We start from the raw sequence: 12,101 nt of genomic DNA, 5'->3' as shown, positions 1-12,101 counted from the left end.
GCGGCGGGGCGGAAAGGGGCGGGGCCTTGGTGGGCGTGGCGAGCGCCGGGTGGGCGTGGCGAGCGCCGGGGGGCGGGACCGGGGAGCCCAGCAGCTCCGTGAAGGTTGGGGCTCCGCTTCCTGGCAGGCCTCGGGGGTTGCTCTGCGGAAGGCGCTCAGAAGAAAGCTTGGCCCGTCGGTGCTATATGAGTTGAGCCATTCTTGTCTTGTTTTTCTGTTTTTGTTTTTTGAGACAGACTCTTGCTCCAGCCCAGGCTGGAGTGCAGTGGCGCCGTCTCAGCTCCCTGCAACCTCCACCTCCAGGGCTCCAGCGATCCTCTCGCCCCAGCCTCCCGAGTAAAGCGTGCGCTTTAGCAAGCAGGAGAATTATCCCAGAAGAGCACACTGGGCCCTCCTTACACTTGGCTTCACATCCGTGGATTCAGCCAAGCAGACTGAAAATATTTTTTTTTAAGCCAAAGCAATACAAAAAATACAAATTTTAAAATAATACAGTATAACAGCTATTTACAGAGCATTTACATTGTATTAGGGATTATAAGTCATCGATTTAAAGCACACAGTAGGATGTGCGTAGGTAATGTGCAAATACTACACCATTTTATATCAGGTACTTGGGCACCTGCAAATTTTGGTATCTCTGAGGATCCTGGAACCAATACCCTGAGGATACCACAGGACAACTGTAGTCCAGCCTGCATGTGTGAATCCAAGCAAACACTGTATGAAAACAAGAACAATGGAAAGAACAGGCTGGGCGCAGTGGCTCACACCTGCACTCCCAGCACTTCGGGATTGCAGGCCAACACTGGAGGATCATTTGAGGCCCGGAGTTTGAGATCAGCGTGGGCAATGTACCAAGACCCCATCTGTACAAAAAAGATATCTATATTTTTAAATTAGCCAGATGTGATATCATATACCTGTGAGTCCCAGCTACTCACAAAATTGAGGTGGGAGACTGGTTGAGCCTGGGAGTTCAAGGCTGAGAGGAGCTGTGATCACACCACTGCACTCCAGCCTGGTTGACAAATGGAGACGCCACCTCTAAAACAGAAAAGAAAAAGAATAGTCTACAAACAAAACGAAAATACTGGACAATAATCCCCTGTAAATTGGGAGGCAGATTATTAGAGCGACGGTGTTCTGGGTCTTTTTATTTTGGGGAGAGGGATTAAAATATTTGCTTAACCCTAGTTCTTCTGATGTTAAAATTGCAAGGCGAAATGTCACGATTAGCCATTTAAAAGAGAAATGGTGTGTATATATCCCAAATTAGCAGGGAGGTAAAACGTAACACACACACACCGACAACTCAATGAAAAACTGAAAGGTAAGAGAGGGAGGGAAAGGCGAGAAGAACATGCCAGCACAGAACGGTCTGCAGGAACAGCGGGTAAGACGCTCAGTCCAACAGTACAGCGAAAACAACGAGGGCGGTAGATAAACCGCTTTAAAAACAGTTCCTCAGAGCGTCAGAGGGGGAAGTAAGACACCCCCAGCCCCACACTGCAGCGCAGGACGCAGGACGCAGCCACGGAGGCTGAATTGTTTCAGAGCAGCCGCCTCCTGAGGGCAGCCGCCGGAGCCGGGAGCGCGCGCAGAGCCGTCCGGGGCGCTGGAGCTGCGGGGCCCGCACGCCGCACCCCTGCAGCGTGTCCCAGCCACGCGGGACCTGGCGAGGCGCTGCCGTGCTCCGCACACTGGGGCCACCGGCCCGAAGTCCAGGCTCAGGCAGGGAGGCCTGGTAGAGACTTTGGGCTTTCCTTGGGGCCCCAAAGGGCCCTCCCCTAAAAGCAAAGGTGAACCAGAAACAGAATTGTCTTTGCAGGGTCCAAAGCCCTCCTTAAATCACCTCAAGCCCTGAGAGAGTTAAGGTGAGCCGCTCACCTGGACACCTGCCGGAAGAAAAGTAAACCTTCCCGGGAGGAAGGTAAAACAAGCACAACGAAAACAAACAGAAATCCTCACTGCACAGTGCTGGAATGAATCCTGGGTCAGGAAAAAAGGATTATAAGGTGCACGATGGGGACATTCACAATTTGAAATATGTCTTGTATACTGTGTAATAAAACTCTGCCAGTGATAAACTCCAGAATGAGTAAATGACTCAATGATCACATCACAGTTGTGATCGATGCTGATGTGTTTAGAGGTGAAGAGTCATTAGGTCTGTACCCAAAATGGCTCTGGAAATTAAAGCAAAACCAATCATTTAGATTACAAACAGAGATAGTGAGATTAAAGCAAAGGTAGCAAACGTTAACCATCGGTGGACCTGGGTGGAAACGATGCACTGGTATTGTGAGTTTTCTGTGAGTTTGAAATTTTTCAAAATGAAAACATTGAAAAAAGGATTAAAATTTCATGAAACTTACTCAAAATTTATCGAACGATACACTTGATCTTGCATATATATATATATATATATATATATATATATGGAGAGAGAGAGAGAGAGAGAGAGAGAGAGAGAGAGAGAGAGAGTCAGTCTCCCTCTGTCACCCAGGCTGGAGCGCAGTGGTGCGATCTCGGCTCACTGCACCTCCACCTCCCAGGTTCAAGCAATTCTCCTGCCTCAGCCTCGCGAGTAGCTGGGACTACAGGCTTGCACCACCAATCCCAGCTCATTTTTCTATTTCTAGTAGAGATGGGGTTTCACCATGTTGGCCAGGATGGTCTCAATCTCTTGACTTCATGATCTGCCTGCCTGGGGCTTCCAGAGTGCTGGGGTTACAGGCATGAGCCACTGTCCCTGGCCCATTTTATTGTATGTAAATCATATCTCAGTAAAGCTGGTAACATAACAGATTGGTTTAACAGCATGTTAAATCTGGCTAGGCTGGGAGAGGTGGCTCAGGTCTGTAATCCCAGCACTTTGGGAAGTTAAGGTGCATGATCACCTGAGGCCAGGAGTTCGAGACCAGCCTAGCCAACATGGTGAAACCCTGTCTCTACCAAAAATACAAAAATCAGCCAGGCGTGGTGGCGGGTGCCTATAGTCCCAGCTACTCAGGAGGCTGAGGCAGGAGAATTGGTTGAACCCAGTAGGTGAAGGTTGCAGTAAGCAGAGATCACACCACTGCACTCCAGCCTGGGTGACAGAGTGAGACCCTGTCTGAAAAAAAAAAAAAAAAAAAAAATCCAACGAAAGAGAGAATTAAATAAACGGACGACAGGTTGTAAAAAAAAAGATTCATCATGAAACACGGAGAGAAAGATAACGGACACTCCAGAACAGACATGGTAAGAAGGTCTAACAGTGTAATTGGATTCCCAGCCAGAAATAAGAGGGTGAAGGGGCAGAAGCGGTATTTGATGGGGTGGTAGCTGATAGTTTTCTAACAGTGATGAAAGACATGAAGCCACAGAGTCAAAAAGTGCTGTGAAGTCCACTAGGAAAAACACAGGGAAAGCAAAACACAGGCAATATCATAATGAAACAGCTGAGACCAAAGGCAAAGGGGAAAGAGTAAAAGGAGCCCCAGGGACGGAGGAGAGACCTGGTGTCTCCAAGGCGCACAACCAAAAGAGGGACCTTTCAACAGCAGCAACAGAAACACGGGCAGCAAAAACACCAACCCTCAGAAGCAAGTAGATTTAGGTAACCTAAAACTCTAAATCCAGCAACAACTATATCCCAAGAATGAACGTTAAATAAAGACATTTTAGAAAAAGAAAATGTGAGAATCTTTGTCACCTTAACCTTCACTTAAGAAAATATTGCGGCTGGACACAGTGGCTCATGCCTGTGATCCCAGAACTTTGGGAGTCTGAGGCGGGTGGATCACCTGAGGTCAGGAGTTTGAGACTAGCCTGACCAACATAGTGAAACCTGTCTCTACTAAAAATACAAAAAATTAGCTGGTGTGGTGGCAGGCACCTGTAATCCCAGCTACTCGGAAGGCTGAGGCAAGAGAATCACTTGAACCTGGGAGGCAGAGTTTGCGGTGAGCCGAGATCGCACCATTGCACTCCAGCCTGGGCAGCAAGATGGAGACTCCATCTCAAAAAAAAAAAAAGAAAAGAAAAGAAAAGAAAAAGAAAATTTTGGGCTAGGTGCGGTGGCTCAAGCCTATGATCCCAGCACTTTGGGAGGCTGAGGCGGGTGGATTATCTGAGGTCAGGAGTTTGGGACCATCCTGGTCAACATGGTGAAACGCTGTCTCTACTAAAATTACAAAAATTAGCCATGAGTGGTGGCAGGCACCTGTAATCCCAGCTACTTGAGAGGCTGAGCCAAGAGAATTGCTTGAACCCGGGAGGCAGAGGCTACAGTGAGCCAAGATCATGCCGTTGCACTCTAGCCTGGGTGATAGAGTAAGAACCTATTTCAAAAGAAAACAAAATATTGGCCGGGCGCGGTGGCTCAAGCCTTTAATCCCAGCACTTTGGGAGGTCGAGGTGGGTGGATCACAAGGTCGAGAGATCGAGACCATCCTGGTCAACATGGTGAAACCCCGTCTCTACTTAAAATACAAAAAATTAGCTGGGCATGGTGGCGCGTGCCTGTAATCCCAGCTACTCAGGAGGCTGAGGCAGGAGAATTGCTTGAACCCAGGAGGCGGAGGTTGCGGTGAGCCGAGATCGTGCCATTGCACTCCAGCCTGGGTAACAAGAGCGAAACTCCGTCTCAAAAAAAAAAAAAAAAGAAAAGAAAATATTAAATGGTGTTCTTCGGCTGGGCACGGTCGCTCACCCGTAATCCCAGTACTTTCAGAGGCCAAGGTGGGTGGATTGCTTGAGGTCAGGAGTTCGAGACCAGCCTGGCCAACATGGTGAAACCCCGTTTCTACTAAAAATACTCCAGGCTGGAGTGCAATGGTGGGGTTTCACTATGTTGGCCAGGCTGGTCTTGAACTCCTCACCTCCTCTCCCAAAGTGCTGGGACTACAGGTGTGAGCCACTGGTCCCGGCTGGAGACTGCATTTTTATACTTAGATCCTGTGGTTCTTGAAATAGGATTGAACGAAAGGGTAAGACCTGACAGACTAACAGGCTCACAGACTGCAGGAGCCCAGTGAGGCCCACATGGCAGCCTCTCTCTGTAGCTCTCCTTCCTGCTGGGTGGGGCATACCCCCCTGGAATAAGGGTCTGACCCCCTATAAACAAGGCAGGCCAGTTTTTACACAGGCGGAGGAAAAGTTAGTCATAGTTTTAGGTTCATGGTTGGCTTTAGGGCAAAGGGGTTCAGGTTTCTACGACCCATCTGGGAGAATGAGGAGCCAGAGACGGGGCAGGAGCAGGCCTGGATTCCAAGGCCTTCACTCTAGGGTGTGATTTTCTGAGCCCCGACAAAAGCAGCAGAAAGGGTACATTGTACATAAACCTAACGAATCACAACCACATAAAACAGTCACGTTACAGGGTTTCACGTATTCACAGCACCAGCAGCTCAGGTGCTGCAAGGGACAGCGGAGCGAGAGGGAAGGAGAGCTGCCCGCAGACGCCCTCGGCCCTGTCACCTCACGTGGCAAGCGCCTGCAGGTGTATTAGGCAAGCATCCAAGAGGCAGAGGTGATCCTGGTTATCCGGTGGGCCCTGAGTGTAACCCCAGTGTTCCTAGAAGGGGAAGTGGAGGGGATTTGACACAGAAGAAGCTGTAGTGACCTCAAGAGACAAGGAAGATTGTCCTAAAATGTGCCCCCAGGTTTGTTTTAATGAGGCGTGGGGAGACACATATCCCGGCCATGACAGGCCAGGAGGAAGGCCTCACTGTGTGCGTGTGCAATCCTGATATCGATTTTGGGGCTCTGTGAGGGGAGACATTCACACAGGTCTCTTCCCTGCAGGCAACGCCTTTCGGGTAATGGCACAATGGCTTACAATAACCTTGGGGAAGAGGCCGCTGGTCTATCCTGCCTAGAGAGGCCTCGCCGGCAGAGCTGAGCTTGTAGGGTGCTGGTCCTGTGACCCAGAACATACTGGCGGCTGCCGATGGGGTCAGGGGCTCAGGGTCTGAGAACTGGTGGCAGCCAGTCACTTGTGGGTTTAAGAGTGGATGGCACAGGGCCAAGAGGAGCAGGTTCCTGCATCAGAAGCCGCTGAGCAGCTTACGGCTGTCAGGAGAGGCTGAGAGATGCCAGACAGCTAAGAAGAGGCTGCTAGCGCCTCTACAGTGGAGTCTCTGAGGGCACTAGCAAGAGTGCCTGAAGATTTTTTTTTTTTTTTTTTTTTTTTTTAGACAGAGTTTCACTCTTGTTACCCAGGCTGGAGTGCAATGGCGCGATCTCGGCTCACCGCAACCTCTGCCTCCTGGGTTCAGGCAATTCTCCTGCCTCGGACTCCCGAGTAGCTGGGATTACGGGCACGTGCCACCATGCCCAGCTAATTTTTTGCATTTTTAGTAGAGACGGGGTTTCACCATGTTGACCAGGATGGTCTCGATCTCTTGACCTCGTGATCCACCCGCCTCAGCCTCCCAAAGTGCTGGGATTACAGGCGTGAGCCACCGCACCCGGCTGTGCCTGAAGATCTTAACGTTTTGTTTTGTTTTTAGCCAGGGTCTTGCTCTGTCCCCCAGGCTGGATGTAGTGGCCCGATCACAGCTCACTGCAGCCTTGACCTCCCAGGCTCAAGTAAGGCTCCCACCTCGGCCTCCTGAGTAGAGGGGACGGTAGACATGCACATGCCTGGCTGATTTTTTATTCACTTGTTTGTGGACAGGGTCCCTCTGTGTTGCCTAGGCTGTTTTTGAACTCCTGAGCTCAAGCGACCCTCCCACCTCAGCCTCCCAAAGTGCTGGGATTACAGGCATGAGCCACTGTGCCTGGCTGTTTTTCATTTGGACGTAAAATTAGGAAAGAGGAATACGTTGCCACCAGAACCCAAAAAGAACTAAAAGATACTGGGGTACGTGTCAGCAGGAGGGCACCATCCATGCATGTGAGCCCGCGCCTCAGAAGAAGGGCTGGGTTTCGGAGGTCCCGGTGCAGCCTGGATGCGGGGCTGTGTCCTTGAAGGTGGCGGGGAACTGTGGCTGAAACAGGCATAGGCGGGCAGAGTGGAGGCTGCATCTGCGAGAAACCCTGTGGCCAGTTCCTGGGCTGGGGAGTCAGTTGTGGGGACCCTGCTGGGTGCCAGGTGTGGGGCCTGAGGGGAGGCTGCAGCCTTGAGGTTCTGGAAACCCACGTGAGGCACCCATTATTTCTTCTTGGGAAGACAGCAGGCAAAATCGGGCCTTGATTTTCTCTGCTTGTATCTGGGTGGCTATTGTTTCTTTCCTTTCTCCCCACCCCCATCCCTTCTTTCTGTTTAGGCTCTGATCTGCCCTAAGCCCTGGTTTTTAGTTGCTGTCTCTGGCTGATAAGAGGGAAGGAGGGGAGGGAAGCAGCCCCTAGGATGGCCCCTGTCCACTGCGTGATCCCTCCTTTTCTCGTTTTCCCTCTTAAACAAAATCTTCGTTTTTGTCTTTAAAATCTGGCTTGTATCTCTAAGAGGGTAGAATTTTTTTCCCTTTACTTCTTGTCCATCTTGACTGTATTAACTGCATTTTTTTCTTTTTTCTTTGAGAAAGAGTCTGGCTCTGTCACTCAGGCTGGAGTGCAGTGGCGCAATCTCAGCTCACTGCAACCTCCGTCTCCTGGGTTCAAGCAATTCTCCTGCCTCAGCCTCTCGAGTAGCTGGGAATACAGGTGCCTGCCACCATGCTTGGCGAATTTTTGTATTTTTAATAGAGATGGGGGTTCACCATGTTGGCCAGACTGGTCTTGAACTCCTGACCTCATGTGATCCGCCCTGCTCTGCCTCCCAAAGTGCTGGGATTACAGCTATGAGCCACCATGCCTGGTCTGTTTTGAGTATTCTTAATGCACTGGCCTTGGGGGTCTTGATCCTGGAGAGACCACCTCTCTCAGAGCCCAACTTCCTTGTCACACTCACACCAAGCCAATGTCCCTGCCCTTAGTCACCCCAGGGCGAGGTACCAGCCCACGAGGGCTGCTGCGTCCAGGGCCCAGGGAAGTCACTCCAACTCCAACCCATCCTGATCTCACCCTGCAGTTCCCACCCTGCTGCATCTGCCCTTCCTGCAGAGGCCCCAAGAACTGGGGCTCCCCACCACCTCGTGGCCCTGTGCGCTGTGCCCCCTTCTCTTGGGAAATGACATATGTCTTCTTTGCAGGCAGCTGTCTCCACATCTGCCACCTTACCACACCTGATTCAAAGCAAACCCAGGTACATATTTTAGAACAAAGGTGTGCAGCTTCCAGAAATCAGCCCTGGAAGCGAGAAGAGGCCAGTGGCTTTGCCTGGGGAGGGAGCCTGGTACTGCCAAAATGTGGACCTGTAGAGGGCTTGTGCCAGCCCAGGCCATGCCATGCTCCGGCACAGCAGGTCCACACCGTGGGATGGAGTCAGAGGAAGATGGCAGAGCCCTTTCCAAGGGTAGCACACAGTTTTGTAAAATTTACTAAGTGAAGGCTCCTTGACCACAAGGGGTCCCACCCTGTCTCTAGCTTCCCCTCTTGCTGGGCTGGCACTGCAGAAGCAGTGGGCACGCTGGGGCCTGGCATGGGGATGTTTAGCTGTGGAGACATCCGCAGGGTCAGCAGCGTCTGCCATGCCCTTCCCGGCCACTTCCTTCCAGACGTCCTGGGGTAGAGCTTCCAGCAACAACCATGGCAATGAACAAAGAGGAGTGACTCACAGGAACTTCTGGAAGAGGAGGAAAGACCTTGCTGATTTAACAGGAAATGCCAGCATCAACGAGAGAATGCAGGACCCTCACACCAGCCTCACAAGAACCTGATGGACACAGAGGGCGCCTTGGATCAGCACCTGGGAAAAAAAAAGGCAGCACCGAAACCCACCAGCCTGCAGAAGAGAGAAACCTGAGCAAGTTTCCTCCACATTTCACAACAGGCTTCACCATGTGGATGACGTAAACAGTCATTCAGTCCACTTCTGTAAAGCGAGTCACACTTTTAAAAAAATCAGCCATGCTAGGCCAGGCACAGTGGCTCACACCTGTAATCCCAGCACTTTGAGAGGCCCAGAAGGGCGGATCACAAGGTCAGGAGTTCGAGACCACCTTGGCCAACATGGTGAAACCCCTGTCTCTACTAAAGATACAAAAAATTAGCTGGGCGTGGTGGCGGGCACATGTAATCCCAGCTACTCAGGAGGCTGAGGCAGGAGAATTGCTAGAACCTGGGAGGTGGAGGATGCGGTGAGCCGAGATCGCGCCATTGCACTTCAGCCTGGGCGACGGTGTCTCAAAATAAAATAAAATGAAATAAAATAAAATAAAATCACACATGCTAGACGGCCTGAGGATTACCTTTCATCTTCCTCTTTTCTCTTTGGGAAATGATATTGCAAAATTGTAAGACATAATAAAAAAGTGGATAAAAGGGTATCATAGCAGACCATCACAAAGAAAAAGTCATGGTATTTTCTGGATCTCGTGGTGCTTGTACTATTAGTCAATTTTTTAGAAATGCTTAATTTGTTACAAGTTCTTCTCTCATCCTGAATAAATATGCTTCTAATTTTATTTGTTTTTGAGACACAGTCTTGCTCTGTCACCCGGGCTGGAGTGCAGTGGCTCGATATTGGCTCACTGTGTCGTCACCTCCTGGGTTCAAGCGATTCTCCTGTCTCAGCCTCCTGAGTAGCTGGGATTATAGGCACACGCCACCATGCCCGGCTAGTTTTTGTATTTTTAGTAGAGATGGGTTTTGCCATGTTGGCCAGGCTGGTCTCCAACCCCTGACCTTAGGCAATCTGCCCACCTCAGCCTCCCAAAGTGCTGAGATTACCAGTGTGAGCCACCTCGCCCGGCCTCCATCTAATTTTATAACAATTATTTTGCACTCCTTCTTAAAGAGATCCCCATCGACTTCAGGCTTCCTGAAACCCGTGCAAGCTCCAGCCTGCGTTTACCTGGTCCTCCGCCTTGTGGCGGAGGTGCCCAGAGCGGTAGGGAGAGCGTCCCCAACGAGCAGATGGACCCCACCTCACATGACACCCCCAAATCAGTCCTGGCTGGCTCACAGATGTAAATGTAAAAGGTAAAAAGACTCCGTTCCCAATTGGGGAGCCTCTTTAAGACCTCAGGGGATGCAGGTGCTTAAACAAGACACACCCCTTGCGGAAGGGAAAGGTCAGTGGGATGGCGGGAAAGCTGGGACCACCAAAAGCCACCGTGTGGGGGGTCTGGGCGCACGTGACATGCACCAGCTGGCCGCCTTGTTCACAGATCCTGCATTTGCAAATACACCTGCTTGCTAAATGTGTTTAAACCCCAGAATCAATGCTCACTGTGCTTCCACGGTTACTCACGGACAGCTCAGCGCCAAGCAGTCTGAGCTCCGGTTTCAGGGCTGGCTCCTCCCGAGGCTGGAGGCAGAACCGGTCTGTCCTCTCCCCACCTCTTTCCAGCTCCAAGCCCGCCGTGTGCCTGGCCTGAGGACGCGCCGCCCCGACCTCCGCCTTCATCCTCCCGCGGCCTCTCCCCGCGAGCCTGTGTCTCCAGATCCTCTGTCCGTAAGGACGTGCTGCGCTGGAGTGAGGCCCGTCCTCATGACCGCACCTTAGCGTGGTTGACTCTGCAAAGACTCTGTCTCCAAACAAGGTCACATTCTGAGGTGCTGGGGTTGGGACTTCAACATAGAATTTAGGGGGACAGTTTTATCTGCAGTGTGATCAGACTTCAGCACGCTGGCATCCTCAGGAGCAGGGTTTGAGAGGCCTTCACCGGAACCTGACGGGCCAGCACCCCCGTCTCCAGAGCTTTGAGGACACACTTCTGTGGTCTAAGCCTCCAGTCTGTGGCCGCCTGTCACAGCAGCCCAGACTGACCAAGACGGCCGGGAAAGGGAGGAGGAGCGGGCGAGACAGTCCAGGGCCGTGCAGGGCTGTCTCCGCCGCAGACAAGCTCCATCCGGGCGGGTGCTGACATCCAGGCCTCAGTTCAAAGTTTTAAGGCCCCACTAGCGAGAAGCAGCTGGTGGCCTCAGAAGACACCCTAGGAAGTCCGTGGAGAATCCGAGAGAAGCACGCCCTGCCCACCATTTTAATTAACGTGTGCGTCAGAAAGCACCAGATTCTGGTAGAAATGGTCAGAAGAGGGCTTTCCAGGCATTTTGGACGCTGTCCACTGTCTCCTTGATGGTGAAGGGCATGTCGGTGAAGCGGTTTTTCCTCAGAAGTCGGCTGCAGTTGGCCCGCGGGACGTGGGCTCCGTGAGCCCACACCTCCTCACGGGCAGCGTGGCTGGGTCCCAGCTCTCCCAGAGCCAAGGCACAGGGGTCTTGGGGCCTGGCTGAGGGCAGGCTCAGGGTTGGGGGCTGGCGGAGGAGACAGGACACTCAGGGGTGGTGACTCTGGGCCTCCCAGCGCAGGCAGGCCTCAGGAGTCGGCTCCAGAGAGGCACCTGCCGCAAGGCCTCTGCTCTGGGTCTCGGCCTGGACATCCCCCCGCTGCCTCCAGACAGCCCCTCCTGGTCACTCACATTCCTCAGTGTGCGTCTGGCCCGTCAAGCACAGCTCCTGGAGGGTCGGGGTCCCTGAAGCTTTCCCTACGTTGCCTTCACCTGGGGGCCCACCCAGGGCCCTGCCCCAGCAGCTTAACCAACAGCTTCTGGACAAACAGAATCCTCCCAGGTTGAGGACTGAGTTGAGGACAGAGTTCCCCTCCACCATTTCAGGGGCCTGCTCTCCTCCCTCCTTGGACTGGGTCCCCAGCTCGCCCTCCACTCCCGGAATCCCCCTGTGGCCTCGGTGCCCCCACCAGGGGAGCCCCCACGGCAGCTCGGCCCGCTCCTTCCCTCCACAGCCCGCAGTCCCTTTCCTGCGTCTCCCCAACATCCTCCCCCTCATCCCGGACTGCCTTCCCAGCTGGCCTTGGAGCCCGCCTCCGCGGGTCCCTGCTCGTTGGTTCGGGATGGGGTCCCCGGGCCGCGCAGACTCCTATCCACGGTTAAGCCCATGGGGGCAGGGGCCCCGGAGTGCTGCCGCGGGGAGGGGTGACCTGCGTAGACGCGACTCCCAAAGGCCACCAGTGCCACTGAACAAGAGCTGGGGCGCGCGCGGGGCAGGAGAGCTGGGCGCTTGGCGTGAGGCCCTGGTGGGGGTCGCGAGGGGACAGCCCGGGCGGC

Source organism: Saimiri boliviensis, chromosome 3, assembly GCF_048565385.1.
Source record: "Saimiri boliviensis isolate mSaiBol1 chromosome 3, mSaiBol1.pri, whole genome shotgun sequence".
Classification (NCBI taxonomy): Eukaryota; Metazoa; Chordata; class Mammalia; order Primates; family Cebidae; genus Saimiri; species Saimiri boliviensis.
Note: the sequence above shows the minus strand (reverse complement) of the source record.